The sequence below is a fragment of the Hyperoodon ampullatus genome (assembly GCF_949752795.1).
Source record: "Hyperoodon ampullatus genome assembly, chromosome: 2".
Classification (NCBI taxonomy): domain Eukaryota; kingdom Metazoa; phylum Chordata; class Mammalia; order Artiodactyla; family Ziphiidae; genus Hyperoodon; species Hyperoodon ampullatus.
The window spans coordinates 70,408,716-70,431,968 of NC_136915.1; positions in this window are offsets into that span (position 1 = coordinate 70,408,716).

Below are 23,253 nucleotides of genomic sequence, written 5' to 3' on the forward strand. Positions count from 1 at the left end.
TATGTATGTATATTTACAATTTTAATCAAATAAAATTTAGAAATACGTACATTATATCCAGATAGGTATGTGTAGGTATAGTAAATCAATTGTCATCTTTTACTAATACAATGCATTTTTTTTTCCCTAGAAGATGGTCTTTGCATCAAGTATATATGCAATGACAGTGATTTCTTTAAATCCTCAGATTTCCATATTCTTCATCTCTAAAATGAGAGAATGGAAACATTCTCTCTGGATTTGAGCATCTTCTACTCTATGAGAAAAATATCAACAAGTACTAAGACAATGGGAGAGAAATAAGAAACACACCTTTGTCTTTTACAAACCTTTGTGACATTTAAGAATCCAAAGAGGATTGTGTGCCTTGCTAAACTTGAGATTGCAAATGCTTTTAGATTTGTTTTGGCATGACATACATTTCTTTTTAACAACTTTGACTACCCACTGAAGTCTAGATTCAAATTCTTCAACATTTATATTCACTGCCTGAGGAAAAAATGTATGAGTAGAAAAGGGAATGAGAATATGACATTTAATTATTAAATCAATACATGTGCATGACTTGCAGAAGCTAGGTACAATTTAAATCTGGTTAAAGGAAACCAGTCATCCATTCTCTGAATCTCTGAAAGTGTGCAAACATGCCTTTTGCATTTGAAGGCTTTTGAAGACAACAGTTTAGTGTATAACTAATTAACTAACTAAAAATGAAAACATTTCATTTTTGTTGGGCACATTATTTGCCCTTTTTCTTTTGAACTTTTCAAACAGTACTGTATTATGACAGACATTTTCTTTTCATGGAGTCACATAGTGGTTATAGATCTTACACAAACTCATGAAGGATGGGAGAAAAATGTTAGTGGTTTTTCTTACCCTTCAATGTGTAAAGCTGCTGTGTTTGATTCTTCTTGGTCTCACCTTAAAAAACTTATAATTTCCTATGAGCTTTTTAGCCACCAATAACAGCTATAATTAAAGATATCACTTTACTGTGAACCTAAAATTATGCTAGTCATTATGCTGTGTATTATTCATCCATTGTCTCATTTCATATTCAAAGGAACCCTAAGAAGTTTGTATTATTAGGGTACCTCTTTTGCAGATGTGAAGAAATTGTCAAAGTAATTTTCTAAGGTTGCATGTCCTGAAAATATTGTTGCCAGACAACAAAAAAGTGGACATGAGGGCTTCCATGGTGGCACAGGGGTTGGGAGTCCGCCTGCTGATGCAGGGGACATGGGTTCCTACCCAGTCTGGGAAGATCCCATATGCCGTGGAGTGGCTGGACCTGTGAGCCATGGCCGTTGAGCCTGCACATCCGGAACCTGTGCTCTGTGACGGGAGAGGCCACAACAGTGAGAAGACCGCGTACCGGAAAAAAAAAAAAGTGGACATGAATGTTCATTGCACCATTATTCATAATAGCTAAAACTTTACTGACCTCAAAGCTCATTCTCATAATTACCGAGCATAGGGCCTTAGAGTGCTTACCATGCATAAAACCATACATCCATATTTTGGTCTCTTCTAAGGTATGGTTAAATGCAAAGGAATCTAATTTTCAATTGTATCTGCAGAAAATGGAAGAAGTGTTCTTAATACTACATTAAAGTCAATTCAAGAAAAATATTCTTAGGTAATTTTCCAGCAGAGTTTTTTTTTTTTCTTTAAATGCCATAATCACCTTTTCACGTGTCTAGTGGAATTTTCCTACTTTTTTCCTTCCATGTCCATGGTTTCAAGAGTGTGAGTAATGTAAGAAAGCTTCAGTTGTGCTCAAAACTCTCTTTCTATGTGTATGGTTCTTTGGAACCTCCATGAAAGAAGAATGAATGCAGAACGAGAATGCATTTCTGTTTGATTTTGACAAGAGTCCACTCTACTTGATCAATATACTTGAAAAACCCAGTTGACTTCTCAGGTAGCATTAGCATTTTTGATAATGTTCATTTAGTTTCTATCTCCCATTGGGTTGAATGGAAACAATTCTGTAATATGGGCAAATATTATTTCAAAGCACATATTTGCTCAGGAATGATGAATAAATATACCATTAAGGGGGTATCTTTCTCTTTAAGCCAAATGAATGTAGAGTTGACTTAATGCAATGAAGACAATAAATTACACTTGTGTTCTGAATGATTTTCTCAGAGAATCCCCAGGAGCTTTACAAAAATTAAAAATTCTTAACTGCAATGTCAAACATCAGTTCTTTGGTTTAGATTTTAAAACAGAAATTGATTTAGCATTTTAGATCTCCAGTGGGGATTGCTTCTGCATTCTTGAAAGCTGCTGTTAGAGGCAGATACGCTACACAACCAACAGCTGCTGATCTAGGCAAAGACTTTTATATTTTCCAGGTAATCACATAGATGCTTCCATAAAAACTGCAAGGCATTGACCAAACCAATATGCAAGAGCTGAAGATGGGAATTTAAATACATGGTTATTAGTGCAGAGAGCAGTTTGTATCAGTGTTTTGGGACTGTCCTTATCCATCCTACTTATTTTATTGCTACTACTTCTATAAAGCCACAAGTGCCCAGAATACTTTGAAGATGGTGTGAAAAACAATAAAAGAATATAACAATTGCAAATTCAACCTTGTATTTGTAATGTCAACTCTCTCACCTGTCCTAATCAGCTCAAAGTTAGATATGGAGCCAGATACAATAAAATATTGTAGAGGTCAGTTTCAGTATTCCTAATCTCACAGAAATAATTGCACCTGACAGTTTGAGTAGCTTTTGTGAATGCTAAAGATTTTGGGGGGTAGTTCATGAAAAATAGAAAATGTTCTCTGTCTATTCCTCAGTACAAAAATATCTTAACAAGAAATAGAAAAGAAGGCACTTAAGACACCAGAATAGGAAGAGAAAAGATAGAATAAAAGAACAAATAAACACCAAAGAGCTTGTTATTCACATTCAAATGAAGCCAATCTTTCAAATTATTAGGAAGAGAAAAGCAAAATGGTATGAATGTGGAAGATTTTTGGTGATGGAGTTGAATTTATTGATGTAGAATTAATATGATATATATGTACACATTATCATCTATTTCTAAATTTATTATATATATATATATATATATATATATATATATATATATATATAACGATGTCTACAATTTCAACACAAACTCACAGGAGAGAGAAAGCGAGGAAGATAGAAAAAAAGAGAGCAGAAACTTATAATGTGTGGTGTAGAAAGTGTTATTTTATTTAGGCCTAATCATTCATATAGGAACAAATTGGGTTATAATTGCCCAAGAGAGGGACTGTAATGATTCCTAGTGTATATTCCAAAGCAAAACAAATGAAGTAAGTGATTAGTTAATGCTTATTAAGTAAAATGGGGATAAAAATTGCTGCTTAAATTCCTGCAAATCTAGTTATTTTTACATGAAGATAAAAATGTTGGAAATGAATAGTATTTTCAATAAGTGGTGCTGGGACAACTGTATATCCACGTGCAAAAGAATTAAGTTGTATACCTATCTTATGTTATATACAAAAATTTACTTAAAATACATTAAAAAACTAAATGTGAGAGTTAAAAGTATCAAATTCTTAAAAGAAAACATAGGTATAATTCTTCATGACCTTGGATTAGACAAGGAATTCTTAGATATGACACCAAAAACACAAGTAACACAGTAAAAATATAAATTGGACATCATCAAATTAAAATTAAATTTTAATTTAAATCAAAATTAAAATCTTGTGGTTCAAAAGACACCTTCAAGTAAGTGAAAAGGCAATACACAGAATGGGAGAAAATTTTTGAAAATAAAACATCTGATAAGGTATCTAGAATATACAAAGGATTGCAACTCAATAATAGAAAGGCAAATATCACAATGTTTAAAAATGGAAAGCATCTGAATAGACATTTCTCCGAAGCAGGTATACAGATGCTCAATAAGAAAAAAGGAAAAGGTGACAAACATTATTAGCCATCAGGGAAATGCAAATTAAAACCACAGTAAGATATCCCTTCACATACAGGATGGATAAAATAAAAAGACAGATGACAAGAAATGTTGTCAAAGATGTGGATAGATTCTAGCCCTCATACACTGCTGGTGGAAATGCAAAATGCTGCAGCTGCTTTGCAAATCTATCTAGAAGTTTCTGAGGTTAAACATAGAGTTACCATATAACCCAGCAACCCCATTTCTAGGTACATACATAAGAGAATGAGATGGTATGTCCACATGGAAATTTGGACACGAATGTAGCACAAACATTCACAATAACCAAAAAGGTTGTCAAAACCCAAATGTCTATCAACTGATGAATGGGTATATATAATATGCTATATCCACACAATGGAATATTATTTGGCAATAAAAATGAATGAAAGATTGATACATGTTGCAACATGAATGAATCTTAAAATTTTAATGTCAGGTGAGAAAACCCATTACAAAAGACTGCATGTTGTATGATTCCTTTTATAAGACATTTTCAGATTAAGCAAATCTATAGAAACAAAAAGTAAATGAACATTTTTCTGATACTGGGGAGAAATGGGGAGCGGCTGTTAGAGGATGCAGGGTTTCTTTCTGGAGTGATTAAAAGGTTCTAAGTTGATTACAGTGTGTGATTGCACAACTCTGGGAATATACTAAAAACACTGAATTGGGCACTTTAAATGTATGGTATATGAATTATATCTCAATTAAGCTGTTTAAAAATAAAACAATATAAATAAGTGTTGCAGACATTCCATCAACAGTTTGAATGGTCTCTTTTGTATGAGGAAAGCAAAATCAGATGCATAGTATGGAAAGATTATCAAAAAGTATTATTCTAGGAATAGAAATGTCATTACGACAGAATTGTTCTGAGAGAAGTGTGCATATTTATCAAAAAGAAACACACTCTAAAATGTTAATCCACCCCTTCTTATTAAACAGGTTTATAATAAAAACAAAACAAATACAAGAAAAAAAAGAAAACATTTTTGCACTGACACTAATCAGCCTTAGCTAGTATTTCACAAAAATCTCATTCACCATCAGTGGGGCTGGTCACATTATTCAGAAGACTTAAAAAAATCTGTTTCCACATGTAGAAAAAAGAGTGCAAATATCATGGTTCAAATGACTGGATCATAGGAGTTATCTTAAGATGCAATATACAGCATACTGAGAAACCTGATGGAATTCAGGGGTCAAAGAGCAAAACCAGTTAGAAGAACACAGCAATAAAATAGATGACATGGTAAAAATTGTATAAAGTTGTAGGAAGTACAAAAACAGCAATTATAAAAGTGAGTTGTAGAGCACCACCCCCTTGACAGACCAACAGACAGACAGACAGACAGACACACACACACACACACACACAGACAAAGTGTAGCTGCTACTGGCAAGCTACAAAATACAATGAAGAAACATATTTTCCAGCACACTTATATGCATGAAAGACAATAACACTATCCCATCTGTGGTATGTTATGTCATATTACGGTGTTGTAGTTATTCTGGATTTGGAGAGGACTCCCTCTGCAGTTGCCTCCACAACCTGCCCCATAACACATTCTCCTGAGACAGAAGAAGTACAAGAGAACTCAAATAACATTCTGCTTCGTATACAGAGATATAGTGAAAAAGAAAAAAACACATTGAGAAAAGTAGAAACAGACATGTTAGTAGATAATAAAGGACCACAAGAATCAGAAGGTAAGTTTATATAAGCATCAAGTATAATATAATGTAATGGGCTATGATATATTGTAATATATTGATTGCATCTGACAACTGTGGACGCTTTTATAGTTTTCAAAGCATTTCCACCTTCTCATTAGATTCAGTCTCAACCTAGAGAGCAAAGCTGAGCATTATACAAACAGAGCAAGGAAGGCTGAGACAGGTTAAATTATGGGAGTAGGAGTGCACACTCATGAGGAAGGATGCCAGCGTGAAGCTAAAGCCATAGGAGGAAAAGTGAGAGATGAAGTATTTTCCTAGAGCTTTTTTTGCATCAGTACAAATTGGGCATCAATACAAATAGGAATACAAATAGAATCTTGCTCCAGTTCAAAGCGTGTGTGTGTGTGTGTTTACTACATCATGATACATAATTCATGATTAGTAAAAAACAAAATATATAGACCTCCCAATTCCACCTATGCATTTTTCCAACTCCATCAGTGGTTCCCCAGCACAAGACACCAGCCATCATCCCTTATAACCAAAGCCTCATTTGAACTCTTTCCTTCACTCGTGCTGCCCCCCATTTCAGTCTCTTTCCCAAACAGCAGAGTATTTCCTTCAGTTTGTGAGTCAATTAGCATCTCTCTTTAAAATCACCCACCACCTTCCCATCTAACTTGGAGTCAAATCCAAAGTTCTTAAAGTGACCTAAAGTTTTAACAATCAGAGTCCCTGATAATGTTTTAACCTCAGTTCCTCTCACTGGCCAGATATGGTCTCCTCCAGTCAACTAGTACTGTCCTCTGCCGTGTGCCTCTAATACATCCAGATTACTCGACCTCAGGACCTTTATAATAATCATTCCCTGTACCAAGAATTCTCTCCCTCCTTATGTCCATCTAGGTTTCTCTCTCACTACATCCCAAATGCTTTCCTGAGTGCCATACCTAAACACTAGACAAACAAAAACATCTCTCCTCTTTTTCTCTACTCTGTTGTTAATTATATTATTTATAATCATCTGAAATAATATCTCATTAATTTATCTAGTATCAATCTCCTCCACTAGAATATGAGCTCCATGAAAGCAGGGCCTTGGTCTGTTTTGTTCACTACCTTAACCTCAACAACTATTAAGTTTTGAACAAAGTACAAAATAAATGAATATTTTTATTGACATATAATCGACCTATAACACTATATTATTTTCTGGTGTACAACATAAGACACGTGAAATGATCATCACCATAAGTTTAGTTAACATCCATCACTACACATAATTACATATTTCTTTCTTGTGATGAGAAATTTTAAGATCTCTCTTAGCAACTTTCAAATATGTAATAGAATATTATTAACTATAGTCACTATGCTATACCTTACATCCCTATGATTTATTTATTGTATAACAGGACATTTGTACGTTTTGATCACCTTCACTCATTTCCTCTGCCCCTCACTCCCCACATTGGCCACTCCCGATCTGTTCTCTGTATCTATGAGCCTGGTTTTTGTTTTGTTTTATCTAGATTCCACATAAAAGTGAGATTTTATGGTATTTGCCTTTCAACTTATTTCACTTAGTGTAATGACCTCAAGGCCCATCCATGTTGATGAAAATGGCAAGATTTCCTTCCTTTTTATGGCCAATAATACTCTCTTGTGTATGTATATAAATGAATATTTCTTGAATGAATGAATTATAAGTATAGCAGTGATATTATGCCTGTTATTCTACCCCTCATGATAACACTTACTGATAGATACATTCAGTCTCATTTTACAAGTAGACAAATGGAAGCTCAGAAAAGTTAAGTTGCATGACCAACAACCTATAGTTAACAAACTGTATAGCTCCGTTTTTGCTCAGATTTGATTCCTATATCCTTGCTACTTGTTTTAAGGTTGTTTAAGCCCTGAGGTTCCCTGGTGGTTCCCCATAGGCTGCCCTTATCATTAAGGGAAGGCCTGCTAGGGTTCCAGGTCCCATGACCCCCATTTCAATCATGTGTCTAATGCATGTTTGTTTTATATATTGTGGTTTCATGTAAGATTTCATTTGACATACTTTTTAAAGATGCTTGTTCAAAGAACTGCTAAAAAGGACTGTTGTAAATCACATTATATAATGTGTGGTATATAAACATATATGAATGAATGATTTAGTAGATAATTGTCATATTTATTTAGTACCTATGATGAGATAAAGAATAATTCTGTTGTATTTTTCCCCCCAGGGAATATTTGTTTTGCAAAACACTACTCTTGGTGCTACAGGATGTGCAAAATTGAATAAAACATGCTTCCTTTCCTGAGTGCTTATATATGAAATACAAATGTAAAAGGAAGCATTAGATATAGCATTTACATTTTGTGATACATCTCAGAACAATTTAATTTGAAATCAGGATGTGGAACTCTTAATGTCCTAGAGCACAGTCCTTTGGGGATTTGCAAAGGTGAAATACCTCTGTATAATCAGTAAATGAAGGCTAATATTGATATTCAGAGGTCCACATTCTGCCTCTTAGAACCTGCTGATTCATACTTCACAGATACTTGTAACAAGCTTATCTTTTTTTCTTCCCTCTCTCTTCTTTCTTTCTTTTTTTAGAGGTCTTTATTGAATTTGTTACAATACTGCTTCTGTTTTATGTGTTGGTTTTTTGGCTGCAAGGCATATGGGATCTTAGCTCCCAACCAGGGATCGAACCCACACCCACTGCTGTGGAAGGCGAAGTCTTAATCACTGGACTGCCATGAAAGTCCCCTTTCTTCCTTCCTTCCTCCTTCCCTCCCTCCCTCCCTCCCTTCCTTCCTTCTTTCCTTTCTTCCTTCCTTCTTTTTTTCATAGCGTTCAATATATTGGAAGGATTAAATTGGAGAGAAGACAGATAAATTAAATGCCTACATAATGCCATACCAGTAACATATGAGAGCTGATAACCTGATAGTGAGAAAACTGAAAAAAAAAAACCTTGACAACCTAGCAAAAGTACCATAAAACATAGTTTCTTGTAATCATATTGTGTAACAAAATTCATATACATTTCTACTTGCAGATAGGGAGTCAACAGTTAAATGAATATGGTTTACTAAGTGTTGAAACTTAAACAGGAAATCTCAAGACAACTATTTTTCCTACAAATATGGGTGTGATGTGCCGTCATTTTGTGGGCATGTGTGAATGTGTATATTCTACTAATAAACCTTTCAAAGTAAATATTTCAAATCAATCAAATAGTTTATTTGATAAATTAAGTAGTTTATTATAAAGAGATAAACTGTATAGCACTTCAATATAATTCTTTAATGTTTTATTGTGTTGCTTTTATTTTCATGTTTTCTGGGTAACGTGTTAAAATAATGGCCTAGTTAAGGTAATTAATGTTGAATTACAGTGGAAATCCAATTGAATTACTTGTGACATTCACATTAATACTAAATGAGTGCACTGTGATTAATGCTGTTAAATAGTTACCAGAGGAATTAATATTGATTAGGCAATTATTTTAAAGTGTTACTGTTTATTACAATTTATACCAACTTCTTTTTTCTTGAGTAAGCCTTTCTTTATTGGCAGCTGTGTAATCACCCAGGAAGCCAGAATTGGAAGCACAGAGTTGTGTTTTGTTTTCTTACATTTAAAGTGGCAAAATGAGAAACCTTCTCTTACTCTACCCTCTTTGGTAGTGGTTCCCAACAGCCATGGTATATAACAAGTTCTAAACCATTGCTTAGAACTTGCCCCAGAAGCTCTATGCCCCTGAATCTTCTGTGTGGTTGCTTAAATCTTACTTGTTCTTTAGGGCCTGTCTCAAGTCCCATCACCTACATGATGCTTTCTCTAGCTCCTCAGCTAAACTTAACATCATCCAGCACTTTACAAGTGCCAGAGCACTTGCATATCATTTGAGATTTGGAATAGAATATCCTAATAGCTGTTCACATTTTCATATGCACTTATATAAATACATCACACATAAATATTTTCACCAATAGGAGTTTTTACAGAGATGGTATACTAATATACCAATTGTAAAACGATCTGTAATTACACTACATCAGCATGTTCAGATCAGTCCTCTTAGATTGTGGAAAATAATAATAATGACTTTTGCTCTTATCAAGACCTGAGTGGAACTGTACCATGAGAGTTTGGAGAGTGACAATTGATGTAGGCTCCATGCTCTGGATCTCTGAACAGAAAACTGGAGGCCCAAGAGCATATCTTTGAACCCTAAAAGGTTTTGTGAAAATGTATAATAAATAAGGTCCTCAGGTAGTTACAGGGGTATTTTTCAGATATATTGGAAAATAAAATAAAACAAATAAATTACTGGGAATGCAACTGTAAAACATGGGATATTTTCATTCAGAAATATCTGGTTATCATATGTTAGCAGACATTCCTCTTTTTAATAAAACCTGTGAGTGAATCTTCTTTATCAATGGTGATATCAGGGAAATGTTTCCTCAACAAAAGAAGAACATTCAGGAAAGGATTACCTGCTGTATTTGTCAAGGTTCTCCAGAAAAACAAACACAAAAAAACAAACAAATAAATTATGTGTGTGTGTGTGTGTGTGTGTGTGTGTGTGTGTATAGATACAGAGAGAGAGAGAGAGAGAGAGAGAGAGATTATTTTAAGGAATTGGTTCATGTGATTGTAGGGAATAACAAAGTCGAAAAAACTTTGGCTCATGCCTGCAGGCAGGTGTTTATGCTGCAGTCTCCAGCAGAAATTCTTTTTCTCCAGGAAATTTCAGTGTTTAGTCTAAAGGCCTTCAACTGATTGAGTGACGCCCATTCACATTATCAAGGATAATCACCTTTACTTAAAGTCAATTGATTGTAGATCCTAACCACATCTACATTGTGTCTTCACAGCAACATCTAGAACAGTGTTTAATTGAATAACTAAATACTGTAGCCTAGCCAAGTTGACACATAAAACTAACCATCAAGTATGCAATGGGAATATATGTTTTGTGTAGAAGACTCTTCCTTTTGCTTTATTTTCCTTAATATAATTGAGTTTTAGATTATTTTCCAGTGCTTTCTTTTCTTTTTTTAACATCTTTATTGGAGGATAATTGCTTTACAATGGTATTTTAGTTTCTGCTTTATAGCAATGTGAATCAGCTATATATACACATATATCCCCATGTCTCTTTCCTCTTGCATCTCCCTCTCTCCCACTTTCCCTATCCCATCTCTCTAGGTGGTCAAAAAGCACAGAGCTGAATACAATGTTGAATAATAGTGGTGAGAGTGAGCAATCTTGTCTTGTTCCTGTTCTTAGTGGAAATGGTTTCAGTTTTCACCATTGAGGACTATGTTTGCTGTGAGTTTGTCATATATGGTCTTTATTATGTTGAGGTATGTTCCCTCTATGTCTACTTTCAGGAGGATTTTTATCGTAAATGGGTGTTGAATTTTGTCAAAAGCTTTTTCTGCATCTATTGAGATGATCATATGTTTTTTCTCTTTCAATTTGTTAATATGGTTTATCACATTGATTGATTTGTGGATATTGAAGAATCCTTGCATCCCTGGGATAAACCCCACTTGACCATGGTGTATGATCCTTTTAATGTGCCGTTGGATTCTGTATGGTACTATTTTGTTAAGGAATTTTGCATCTATGTTCATCATTGATATTGGTCTGTAGTTTTCTTTCTCTGTGACTGCTTTGTCTGTTTTTGGTACCAGGGTGATGGTGGCATTGTAGAATGAGTTTGAGACTGTTCCTCTCTCTGCTATATTTTGGAAAAGTTTGAGAAGGATAGGTGTTAGCTCTTTTCTCAGTGTTTGACAGAATTTGCCTGTGAAGCCATCTGGTCCAGGGGTTTTGTTTGTTGGAAGATTTTTAATCACAGTCTCAATTTCAGTACTTGTGATTGGTCTGTTTATATTTTCTATTTCTTGCTGGTTCAGTGTCAGGACATTATGCTTTTCTAAGAATTTGTCCATTTCTTCCAGGTAGTCCATTTTATTGGCATATAGTTGCTTGTAGTATTATCTCATGATGCTTTGTATTTCTGCAGTGTCAGTTCTTACTTCCCCTTTTTCACTGCTGGTTCTATTGATTTGAGTCTTCTCCCTTTTTTCCTTTATGAGTGTGGCTAATGGTTTATCCATTTTGTTTATCTTCTCAAAGAACCAGCTTTTAGTTTTATTGATATTTGCTATCATTTCCTACATTTCTTTTTCATTTATTTCTGTTGTGGTCTTTATGTTTTCTTTCCTTCTGCTAACTTTGGGGTTTTTTTGTTCTTCCTGTAATTGCTTTAGGTGTAAGTTTAGGTTGTTTATTAGAGATGTTTCTTGTTCCTTAAGGTAGGATTGTATAGCTATAAACTTCCCTCTTAGAACTGCTTTTGCTGCATCCCATAGGTTTTGGGTCATCGTGTTTTAATTGTCATTTGTTTCTAGGTATTTTTTTTTATTTCCTCTTTGATTTTTTTCAGTGATCTCTTGGTTATTAAGTATTGTATTGTTTAGCCTCCATGTGTTTGTATTTTTTCACATTTTTTTCCTATAGTTGATATCTAGTATCATAGTTTTGTTGTCAGAAAAGATACTTGATATGATTTCAATTTTCTTAAATTTATCAAGGCTTGATTTGTGACACAAGATATGATCTATCCTGGAGAATGTTCCATGAACAGTTGAGAAGAAAGTGTATTCTGTTGTTTTTGGATGGAATGTCATTTAAATATCAATTAAGTCCATCTTGCTTAATGTATCATTTAAAGCTTGTGTTTCCTTATTTATTCTACTTTTGGATGATATTTCCATTGGTGAAAATGGGGTGTTAAAGTCCCCTACTATGATTGTGTTACTGTCGATTTCTCCTTTTATGGCTGTTAGCATTTGCCTTGTGTATTGAGGTATTGCTATGTTGGGTGCATAAATATTTACAATTGTTATATCTTCTTCTTGGATCGATCCCTTGATCATCATGTAGTGTCCTTCTTTGTCTCTTGTAATAGTCTTTACTTTAAATTCTATTTTGTCTGATATGAGAATTGCTACTCCAGCTTTCTTTTGATGTCCATTTGCATGGAATATCTTTTTCCATCCCCTCACTTTCAGTCTGTATGTGTCCCTAGGTCTGAAGTGTGTCTCTTGTATACAGCATATATACGGTCTTGTTTTTGTGTCCCTTCAGCCAGTCTATGTCTTTTGGTTGGAGCATTTAATCCACTTACATTTAAGGTACTTATCCATATGTATGTTCCTATTACTATTTTCTTAATTGTTTTGTGGTTGTTATTGCACCTCTTTTCCTTCTCTTGTGTTTTTTGCCTAGAGAAGTTCCTTTAGCATTTGTTGTAAAGCTGGATTGCTGGTGATGAATTCTCTTAGCTTTTGCTTGTCTGTAAAGCTTTTAATTTCTCCATTGAATCTGAATGAGATCCTTGTTGTATAGAGTAATCTTAGTTGTAGGTTTTTCCCTTTCATCACTTTAATTATGTCTTGCCACTCCCTTCTGGCTTACAGAATTTCTGCTGAAAGATCAGCTGTGACCTGATGGGGATTCCCTTGTATGTTATTTGTTGTTTTTCCCTTGCTGCTTTTAATATTTTTTCTTTGTATTGAATTTTTGATAGTTTGATTACACCTGTCTTGGTGTGTTTTTCCTTGGATTTATCCTGTATTGGACTCTTTGCCTTTCCTGGACCTAATTAACTATTTTCTTTCCCATATTAAGGAAGTTTTCAACTATAATCTCTTCAAATATTTTCTCAGTCCCTTTTTTTTTATCCTCTTCTTCTGGGACCCCTATAATTCAAATGTGTTTAACATTGTCCCAGAGGTCTCTGAGACTGTCCTCAATTCTTTTCATTCTTTTTTCTTTATTCTGCTCTGCAGTAGTTATTTCCACTATTTTATCTTCCAGGTCACTTAACTGTTCTTCTGCCTCAGTTATTCTGCTATTGATTCCTTCTAGAGCATTTTTAATTGCATTTATTGTGTTGTTCATCATTGTTTGTTTGCTCTTTAGTTCTTCTCTGTCCTTGTTAGACGTTTCTTGTATTTTCTCCATTCTATATCCAAGATTTTGGATCATCATTACTATCATTTCTCTGAATTATTTTTCAGGTAGACTGCCTATTTCCTCTTCATTTGTTTGTTCTTGTGGGTTTTTACCTTACTCCCTCATCTGCTGTGTATTTCTGTGTCTTCTCATTTTGCTTAACTTACTGTGTTTGGGTTCTCATCTTTGAAGGCTACAGGTTCGTAGTTCCCATTGTTTTTGGTGTCTGCCCCAGTGGCTAAGGTTGGTTCAGTGTGTTGTGTAGGCTTCCTGGTAGAGGGGACTAATGCCTGTGTTCTGGAGGATGAGGCTTGATCTTGTCTTTCTTGTCGGCAAACCATGTCTCATGGTGTGTTTTGTGGTGTCTGTGACCTTATTATTATTTTAGGCAGCCCCTCTGCTAATGGGTGGGGTTGTGTTCCTTTCTTGCTAGTTGTTTGGCCTACAGTGTCCAGCAGTGTAGCTTGCTGGTCCTTGAGTGGAGCTGTGTCTTGGCATTTAGATGGAGATCTCTGGGTGATTTTTACTATTTGATATTACATGCAGCTGGGAGGTCTCTGGTGGACCAGTGTCCTGAACTCGGCTCTCCAACCTCAGAGGCCCAGGCCTGACACCCAGCCAGAGTACCAAGACCGTATCATCCACATGGCTCAGAATAAAAGTGTGAAAAATAAAGCAAGAAAAAAGTATATATATGTATAATAAAATAAAAAGTTATTGAAATGAAAAATAAAAAATAAATATTGAAAATTAAAAACAAAAAAATTAAACAGTAATAAAAAGAAAGAAAGAAAGAAAGAAGAGAGCAACCAAACCAAAAAACAAATCCACCAATGGTAACAAGCACTAAAATCTATACTAAAAAAAAAATAAAGAAAAATAGCGTAAAGACAGAACCCTAGGACAAATGGTAAAGGAAAGTTATACAGACAAAATCAAACACAGAAGCATACATATACACACTCAGAAAAAGACAAAATATATATATATATATATATATATATATATATATATATATATATATATATCATTGCTCCCACAGTCCACCACCTCAGTTTGGGATGATTCATTTCCTATTCGGGTATTCCAGAGATGCTGGGTACATCAAACTGATTGTGGAGATTTATTCTGCTGCTCCAGAGGCTGCTGGGAGAGATTTCTCTTTCTCTTCTTTGTTCCCACAGCTCCCGAGGTTAAGCTTTGGATTTGGCCCCGCCTCTGTGTGTAGGTCGCCTGAGGGCGTCTGTTCCTGCTCAGACAGGACGGGGTTAAAGGAGCAGGTGATTCAGGGGCTCTGGCTCCCTCAGGCCGGGGGGAGGGAGGGGTACGGATGTGTGGCAAGCCTGCAGGCCACAGAGGCCAGTGTGATATTGCACCAGCCTGAGGCGTGCCTTGTGTTCTCCTGCGGAAGTTGTCCCTGGATCACAGGACCCTGGCAGTGGCAGGCTGCACAGGCTCCCAGGAGAGTAGGTGGGGAGAGTGACCTGTGCTTGCACACAGGCTTCTTGGTGGTGGCAGCAGAAGCCTTAGCATCTCATGCCTGTCTCTGGGGTCCGTGCTGATAGCCACGGCTCATGCCCATCTCTGGAGCTTGTTTAAGTGGGGCTCTTAATCCTCTCTCTTCACGCACCCCGAAACAATGGTCTCTTGCCTCTTAGGCAGTTCCAGACGTTTTCCCAGACCCCCTCCCAGGTAGCCATGGCGCACTAGCCCCCTTCAGGCTGTGTTCACGCAGCCAACCCCAGTCCTCTACCTGGGATCCGACCGAAGCCCGAGCCTCAGATCCCAGCCCCAGCCTGCCCTGGCGGGTGAGCAGACACGCCTCTCGGGCTGGTGAGTGCTGGTCGGCACTAATCCTCTGTGTGGGAACCTCTCCACTGTGCCCTCTGCACCCCTGTTGCTGTGCTTTCCTCTATGACTCCGAAGCTTCCCTCCTCCACCACCTGCAGTATCTGCCCGAGAAGGGACTTCCTAGTGTCTGGAAACCTTTCCTCCTTCACAGCTCCCTCCCACTGGTGCAGGTCCCATCCCTATTCTTTTGCCTCTTTTTTTTCTTGTTTCTTTTACTTTACCCAGGTGCGTGGGGAGTTTCTTGCCTTTTGGGAGGTCTGAGGTCTTCTGCCAGCATTCAGTAGATGTTCTGTAGGAGATCTTCCACATGTACATGTATTTGTGGGGAGGAAGGTGATCTCCACTTATTACTCTTCTTCTGCCATCTTGAACACCCAAAGTCGCTTTCTTTTTTTTAATTAGATCTTGATTGTGACAACTTTGCTTTTGCCAACTGGGATACTTTTTATTAGCCACAGATATCCTTATCTATCTATCTATCTAAACTTCCAAAAGAGTTCTTTTCTTTCTTAACACCCTCCTTTCTCCCTATGTTCAGAAATGTCTTGATATTTCTGCTGTCAGTAGTGATCTCATTTGTTACAACTATTGTAAAATAAAGAGAAATCACAGTTTAACTTCTTTACATTACTAACATCGTGAGAAGTACTGATGATAATGGATGATAGATATAATGATGAAATAATGAATAATTTGTATCAGAAATAAATGATATTCTGATGTTATGAACATAAAAATAGTTTTAAATGCCTAAGATAATTAATACCGACCATTAATTGCTCCCTTTTAAAATCATATTTGGGGCTTCAGATATTTTCTTACAAAAGCTTGAGGGCAGAGCACTTTGCTTGTTAAATTATATTTTCAGGTCATGTTTCATATATAGATTGATTTGCACTTTTTATTGATTCTCTTTTTCTCCAGGCTTTAAAAGATTTACTGAACTTAAGTATGTTTCCCAACTTCAGGAATTTGGTCTGAAAAATGTTTATATACTCTTATCATTCTCAAAGGAAAATATTCAGTCACTCACACAAATGATCTGTTTGTATCCATGTAAAATTCTTCAATTTAGCTTCAAAAAATGCTTAGTGCATTTCCATAGGTACCATGGTTTATTGCATTTTTCTAGACAGGAGTATATTTAAACTGAAAGTAGTTTGTCTTGGTGTCACAATAAAAAACTATTTCCCTCATCTTTGCATGATCATGCTACAGTGAAGTAAACGGTTAGAAAAAAAGGGGAACTATAAGTGGCAAGTCCCCAAAAGGAATGCCTCCTAGCCCTACACAATAGTAAAAATACCCACAGGAAGAGACCATTCAAAGACTATGCTCAATTTCCAGCTAATCAAAGTAAGCAGCAATGGAAAGTGGAGATATCTTTAAGATTTGGATTATGTCATAAGTACTGGTTATAAAATATATAAAATCAGTATCAGTCTAGTTCACAAGAGAAAAATATTTACAACTTTTTAAAAAAGAATAAATCGAAGAACATTGAAGCAAGCCTTCTCCCTTTGAAAGTAGGATTCTTATCTCCAAAGCATAACTGCTTTTGCTACAAATCTTATAATATCTTCCATGGCACATGTACAATAACTGATCTTAAAACATACATAGCATTACGTGGCTGTATCTCTGGGAAAAAAACAGCTCTTTAGTTAAAATGTAGCTTGAGGCTTATTAGGTGATATTTATGGCATATCTTGTTGGGGGAAATTATCATTGTTTCCATTAGTGATTAGTGTACCAGAAGCTAAACCTTTTATGCCTTAAGGAGTTCATTCAATTACCATTAGCTTATTATTATTTCATCCTTTTCTTTTAGTATTATCAGTAAACTGACTGCTTTCATGTCATCAGATTAATTCATTGGCTGCTATTGCTAAATTTTCCCCTGTTATTGCTTAGATTAGAATTTCTCCTAAAGTACCTTGATGAGTATGTCAAAAATAAAGTTTCTATTCATTTTCTTACTATTCTTTTCTTCAAAAATAGGTGAATGGGAATTTATACCTTCTGTTTATTTCTTGACTACGTAGGCAAATCCATATTTTGCCAAAATATCATTTAAATTATGCAATGTATACAATATTGCTAATGCCGCCATTATACCAACACCACATTCAATTTGGGGAGAAGGGACAAATCATTATGCCACTTTTGCATACAAGGTAGTCTCTGCCATTATGTCCTTCAAGAGTTCTCTTATATATATGGTGAGATTGTATTCTTTATACAAAATTTACTTTCAATTTTGGAAATACTTTGTTCTGGAGTATTTGATTTTATTGTTAATGGTTGTTAGCTTTTCAAATTTTTATTATTAGAACTAAATAGCAGGTCTGTATCCAAAAGGATCATTAATATCACCCTCAAAAAACCCATTAAATGAAATTTGTGATGTTGTTAAGTCAGCTTGTATGAGGATATCATGATTGATATTTCCAGTTCATTCTTTCTTTGAATAGATGGGAAAAACAGATTTTATATACTTAGTTGTGCTTCTTATATAGTTTATGTAGAGATATTTTAAAAATATTATCCATTTTCCAAAAATGTACAGTTGTTGACATGTACTACACACATTATTATGTTTCAAGTAAAATCCATTCTTGTGAACATAGCTTAAGAAGCCTGTTTTTAACTAGCCCCTGCTTCTACCTTTGGTCTTATGTTCACTCCATACCCCTCATTCGGCCTTTTGATGTCCAGCTTCATGGAATCACTTGCAGAAGTCCCAGCTTCTCCCTGCTTCCTGGTATCTGTGTATATCATTCTTTCTGCTGTTAAATTAATTAAACAAGGAGGGCATTAGACTGAGGGGGTTCTAATGTCTCAACAGCCTGCATAAGCAAACTAAATCATAAGCTTGTAAATGTCTCAAGGTTAGGAAATCAAAACCTAGGGACAGCTAATCACAAACAGCCAACTAGGCTTTTCCAAACAAGGCAACCGCCTAAGCTAGAGCCAGTCAAATCATTTCCTTGCTTTGCTTGTGTCTGCTTTATGAAAGCCTTTCCCCTAGCTCCAGTTCTGGAGTGTTCCAACTACTTCCAATTTGTCACTACCTGATTCAAAGCAACTTTTGCTCAAACTCTTAAAATGTTTAATATGCCTCAGTTTACCTTTTAATACTGCCTATAACATTTTTTCCCTCTTTCTCTGCCAAGTTAATTCCTTTTTATTCTGAGGTGTAAGGATAGAAGTAACTTCCTCAGAAGAACATACTTTGTCCTCACAAGATGAAGTTAATTATATCACCTTAGACTTCCTGGAGCACTTTGGACTCATCTATGTTATGGCACTTATCACATGGTAATAGAGCTCCCTGTTGTTGAGTGTCATTATTGCTCACTGCTCTATACTTAGCATCTAGCCTAGGACCACTGGCATTAGGGACAGGAAGTCATTGTTGACTGGATTCAAGAATGAATGAATGATCTTTGCTTTGTAGAGATGTACAAGCTCTACTTATGAGCAGATAATCTTTTTTGCTCTTTAAAACAAAAAAGAATGTCCTTCTAACTTCCATCCCACCCCTATATTGTGGTGTTTTATCTAAAAGTGTTTTGAAGCCATGACTATGGGAGGTCTAACCCTAGTCTATGTTGATCACTGATTAAAGAATGTACTTAATGAAATGTGTTCACAAACACAGAGTAATATTTTTGGAAAGTTTTTTCTCCTCTGCTTTCATCCAATTAATGAAGCATATGTATCCATGGGTACCCCTGCTGTTAAGTGGTTAGCTTTCTCCTTTAGCTTTAATTAAGTATCTTCAGTTAAAAGGAGACTTTCTTAAAATTTGTTTTTAATCACAAGCAAGTGAAAAATATCCACATTCCCTTGAGGTATTTCCCTAAGTTTTCCAAGTATATTTAAACAAAACAAGTAGTGGAGGCCTCACCTCATGTTCTCACACCCACAGATTTGACTTCCTGGGATGCTTGCTGGGGTATTTGGTCATGATTGATCAGGAACAACCTGACTGGACAAGTAAAGAATTTCACATGAAAACATTTACTACATAAAGTAAAATTTCTATACACATTGAATTTAGCTAAAATACTGTAAGCAGAAGTGAATCTTCAGAAGATGCACTTCAGATTAGAGACTGAAAGCCATCTACAAAGAATTTCATGAACTATTTTTGAAAGTTGCCTTTTATTGCTTGCTTAGTTTCATATGTTTTTTGTTCTTTATAAACTTGGAGATCCTATAGTTCTTTCTTCAAAAAAAAATCAAAATACTGTGACATTACGCTATTGTTTGCAAACTTGGAACTTTGATCTTTTGTGAAAGTAAAGCTATTTTTTTAAACATCTTTATTGGAGTATAATTGCTTTACAATGGTTTGTTAGTTTCTGCTTTATAACAAAATGAATCAGTTATACATATACATATGTTCCCATATCCTCTCCCTCTTGCGTCTCCCTCTCACCCTCCCTATCCCACCCCTCCAGGTGGTCACAAAGCACCGAGCTGATCTCCCTGTGCTATGCGGCTGCTTCCCACTAGCTATCTACCTTAAGTTTGGTAGTGTATATATGTCCATGCCTCTCTTTCACTTTGTCACAGCTTACCCTTCCCCTTACCCATATCCTCAAGTCCATTCTCTATGTCTGTGTCTTTATTCCTGTCTTACCCTTAGGTTCTTCATGACATTTTTTTTTTCTTAAATTCCATATATATGTGTTAGTATATGGTATTTGTCTTTCTCTTTCTGACTTACTTCACTCTGTATGACAAACTCTAGGTCTATCCACCTCATTACAAATAGATCAATTTCATTCCTTTTTATGGCTGAGTAATATTCCATTGTATATATGTGCCACATCTTCTTTATCCATTCATCTATTTTTAATGATGAATAGTGTCAAGTATTAAAGTGAACAACAATCTGTTTATGCTGTATCTTAACCCTACTCAGGTAGAATTAAAAGTTTGAATATTATGGGGCTTCCCTGGTGGTGCAGTGGTTGAGAGTCCGCCTGCTGATGCAGGGGACACGTGTTCGTGTCCTGGTCTGGGAGGATCCCACGTGCCGCGGAGCGGCTGGTCCCATGAGCTGTGGCCACTAAGCCTCTGTGTCCAGAGCCTGTGCTATGCAGCAGGAGAGGCCACAACGGTAAGAGGCCCGCGTACCGCAAAAAAAAAAAAAGTTTGTATATTACATTTTAAGATCACTAACGATTGTGTATGGTATTAATATAATGAATTAGTTTCTAGGTTTTTAAAAAAGAAATATAGTTTGAAATGAAACCATAATCAAATTTTAATTATACATTTCCCTTGGATGTACCCAATACATATTTAAATCATATAAAATTATACAACAAAATGTCTAAGATGAATTTGGCTATAACTTTAAATGAAAATAAATGAAAACTACCCAGATGTGGCTTCTAAATAGTCCATGTGTTCTCTGCACTAGCAGTGCCAATATCATTCAGGAATTTATAATAACATATTCCTTAAATGAAATACTCCATGTTGTAAATCACTAACCTAAAATTCATTATTCTACACTCAGATGCATTTTTGGATCATTTATAACTGATTTCTTCTGAGAAACTCTTATACATGTTGATGATCTCTGTACCTCAGATATCATTTTTGTAATGTTCTCTTCCTTTCTCTGCTAATTGTCTTGAAATATTAGTATAAGCCTGCTTTCTCAATTTCCTTACAATGCTCTTCTCATTTTGGGGTCCAATTTTGGGTTTTTGTTTTTCATCATCTTTAACCTTTTAAAATATTTGGCCCTGTGGTTCACCCATCTCCCTGAACTCCTTTGATTCAATAACACGACTCTCATGATTTTCTTATTCTGCTTCACTGGTGCCTCTGTTCCTAGTACCCTGACAATCACTGGGATTGTCAGAAGTTTTACTCTACTGTTTTCTGCACATTTCCTCTCCTCTCATGGCTTCAGTTTCTTTCTACAACTGGTTTATCTTCTATTGATAACATTTTCTCAGTGTTTTTCTTGTTCGTTTTACAGATGAATTGCAAATGCTTGCTTGCAATCTCCACATAAGGCCAGTATGTTCTTATTATGCCTCTTTCCTCCTTTTCCATATCAAAAGACTCCTGTCCTCTTCAGCAGGATAAGTATAGCACTATCTTCCCAGCCACCCGGCTTTGAAACTTCAAAGTTGTTTTTTTTTTCCAACCTCAAGACTAAAGATAGTCTTTCACATTGTTATCCCCTTATTCATTCCCTTTTACTCTTCGGTATTTCCATCTTTTCTCTACTAAACAATTGCAGGTGCCTCCTAAATATTCTACATGATACACGTTCGTCCATCCCTCAGATCATCCTCCATTCTGTCACCAGCTATCTTTCTAAAATATTGATTTGGTCAAATAATCCAACAGTCATCCAAAAAGCATTCCCTAGTGCCATATTGCCCCCCAAATATGCAAACTTCTAGCAAGGGCTGAAGAAACCTGGCTTCAAACTCCTGTTTCCTAGTTATCTTCCTATTATGTTAGCTATATCAAACTTCCCAAATTCCCTATGCTTGCTATTCTTTTGTTCACTGCATTCCCTCAATCTGGAATTCTGTTACCTTCTTCATTGTCTAGCAAGACCTTCTTGTCCTAACTTCTTGTACTAACTCCTATGTTTCCTTTATCAAGATTTCTTCAAACTTTATTCTCTCCTTTCCAGTAAATTTCTAAAGTCAGAATTAAACTTTCCTTCCTCAGGACTCACGTAGGATGTTGCTTAAACTTCTTTTTTCATCATGAGTTACGCTACAGTTAACTGATAAAACCATTTGTTTATTCTAAAAGAGGCCTCTAGAGAGGTGAGATTTTCACTAGTCCTCAGTGGGACTGAGAACCATGTGATTGCAAAGTCAATTGTATGAAAAAGTTGTGGATTCTGCTGATCTGTTCCATTTGGATTAGCCCACCATCTAGTCAAGCAAATGTAGGAAATCATGTCAGCTCACAGAAAGAGGGACTGAAAAGTGTAAGATAGGCTGTCTGGACCCCAGCTGCATTCCTGGATTCAGGATAGAACTGAAGTCTCAGAAGAACATTAGAATGCTTATCATAAACTAATTCAGAGACTGGGCCACAAAGACCTGGTTGAAGCAATGAGGTTCAGAGGGAAGCTGAGGACACCCTCTGAGATTGACAACAAGCTGAGAGCAATAACACTAATCTCAAAGCCCATGCTAACACTAATGAGTGGTGAGGATGTCAAAAGACTTAGCCCTCTTCTCTAAACATGCTCCAACTTGTCTATAACCCTCAAAGGATGCTTCAATTACCTATTACCATGCAATAAACTGTAAATAGGTAATTGAACATCAATTAACTGTCACTCAAAAATTAGTGACAAAACAAAGCAACCATTTTCTATCTCTCATGATTCTGTGGTTTGACATGAACTAGCTGGATGGTTATTCTGCTCCATGTGGTATTAGCTTGGATGACAGCCATCAGGAGGCTCGACTGGCCTGAAGTATCCAACAGGAATCACTTTTGTGACTGGTAGTCGTTGCTGGAACACTGTTTGGAGCTCAGCTGAGTCTATCAACAAGAGTGCCTCAGTCTCCTCTACATGGCTTTTTCATGGAGTGAGGCTTTCTCCCAGCAGGATAGCTGGTCCCCAAGATGAAGTGTTTTAAGAAAGCCAAAGCAGAATTTGTAGATCTAAGCTC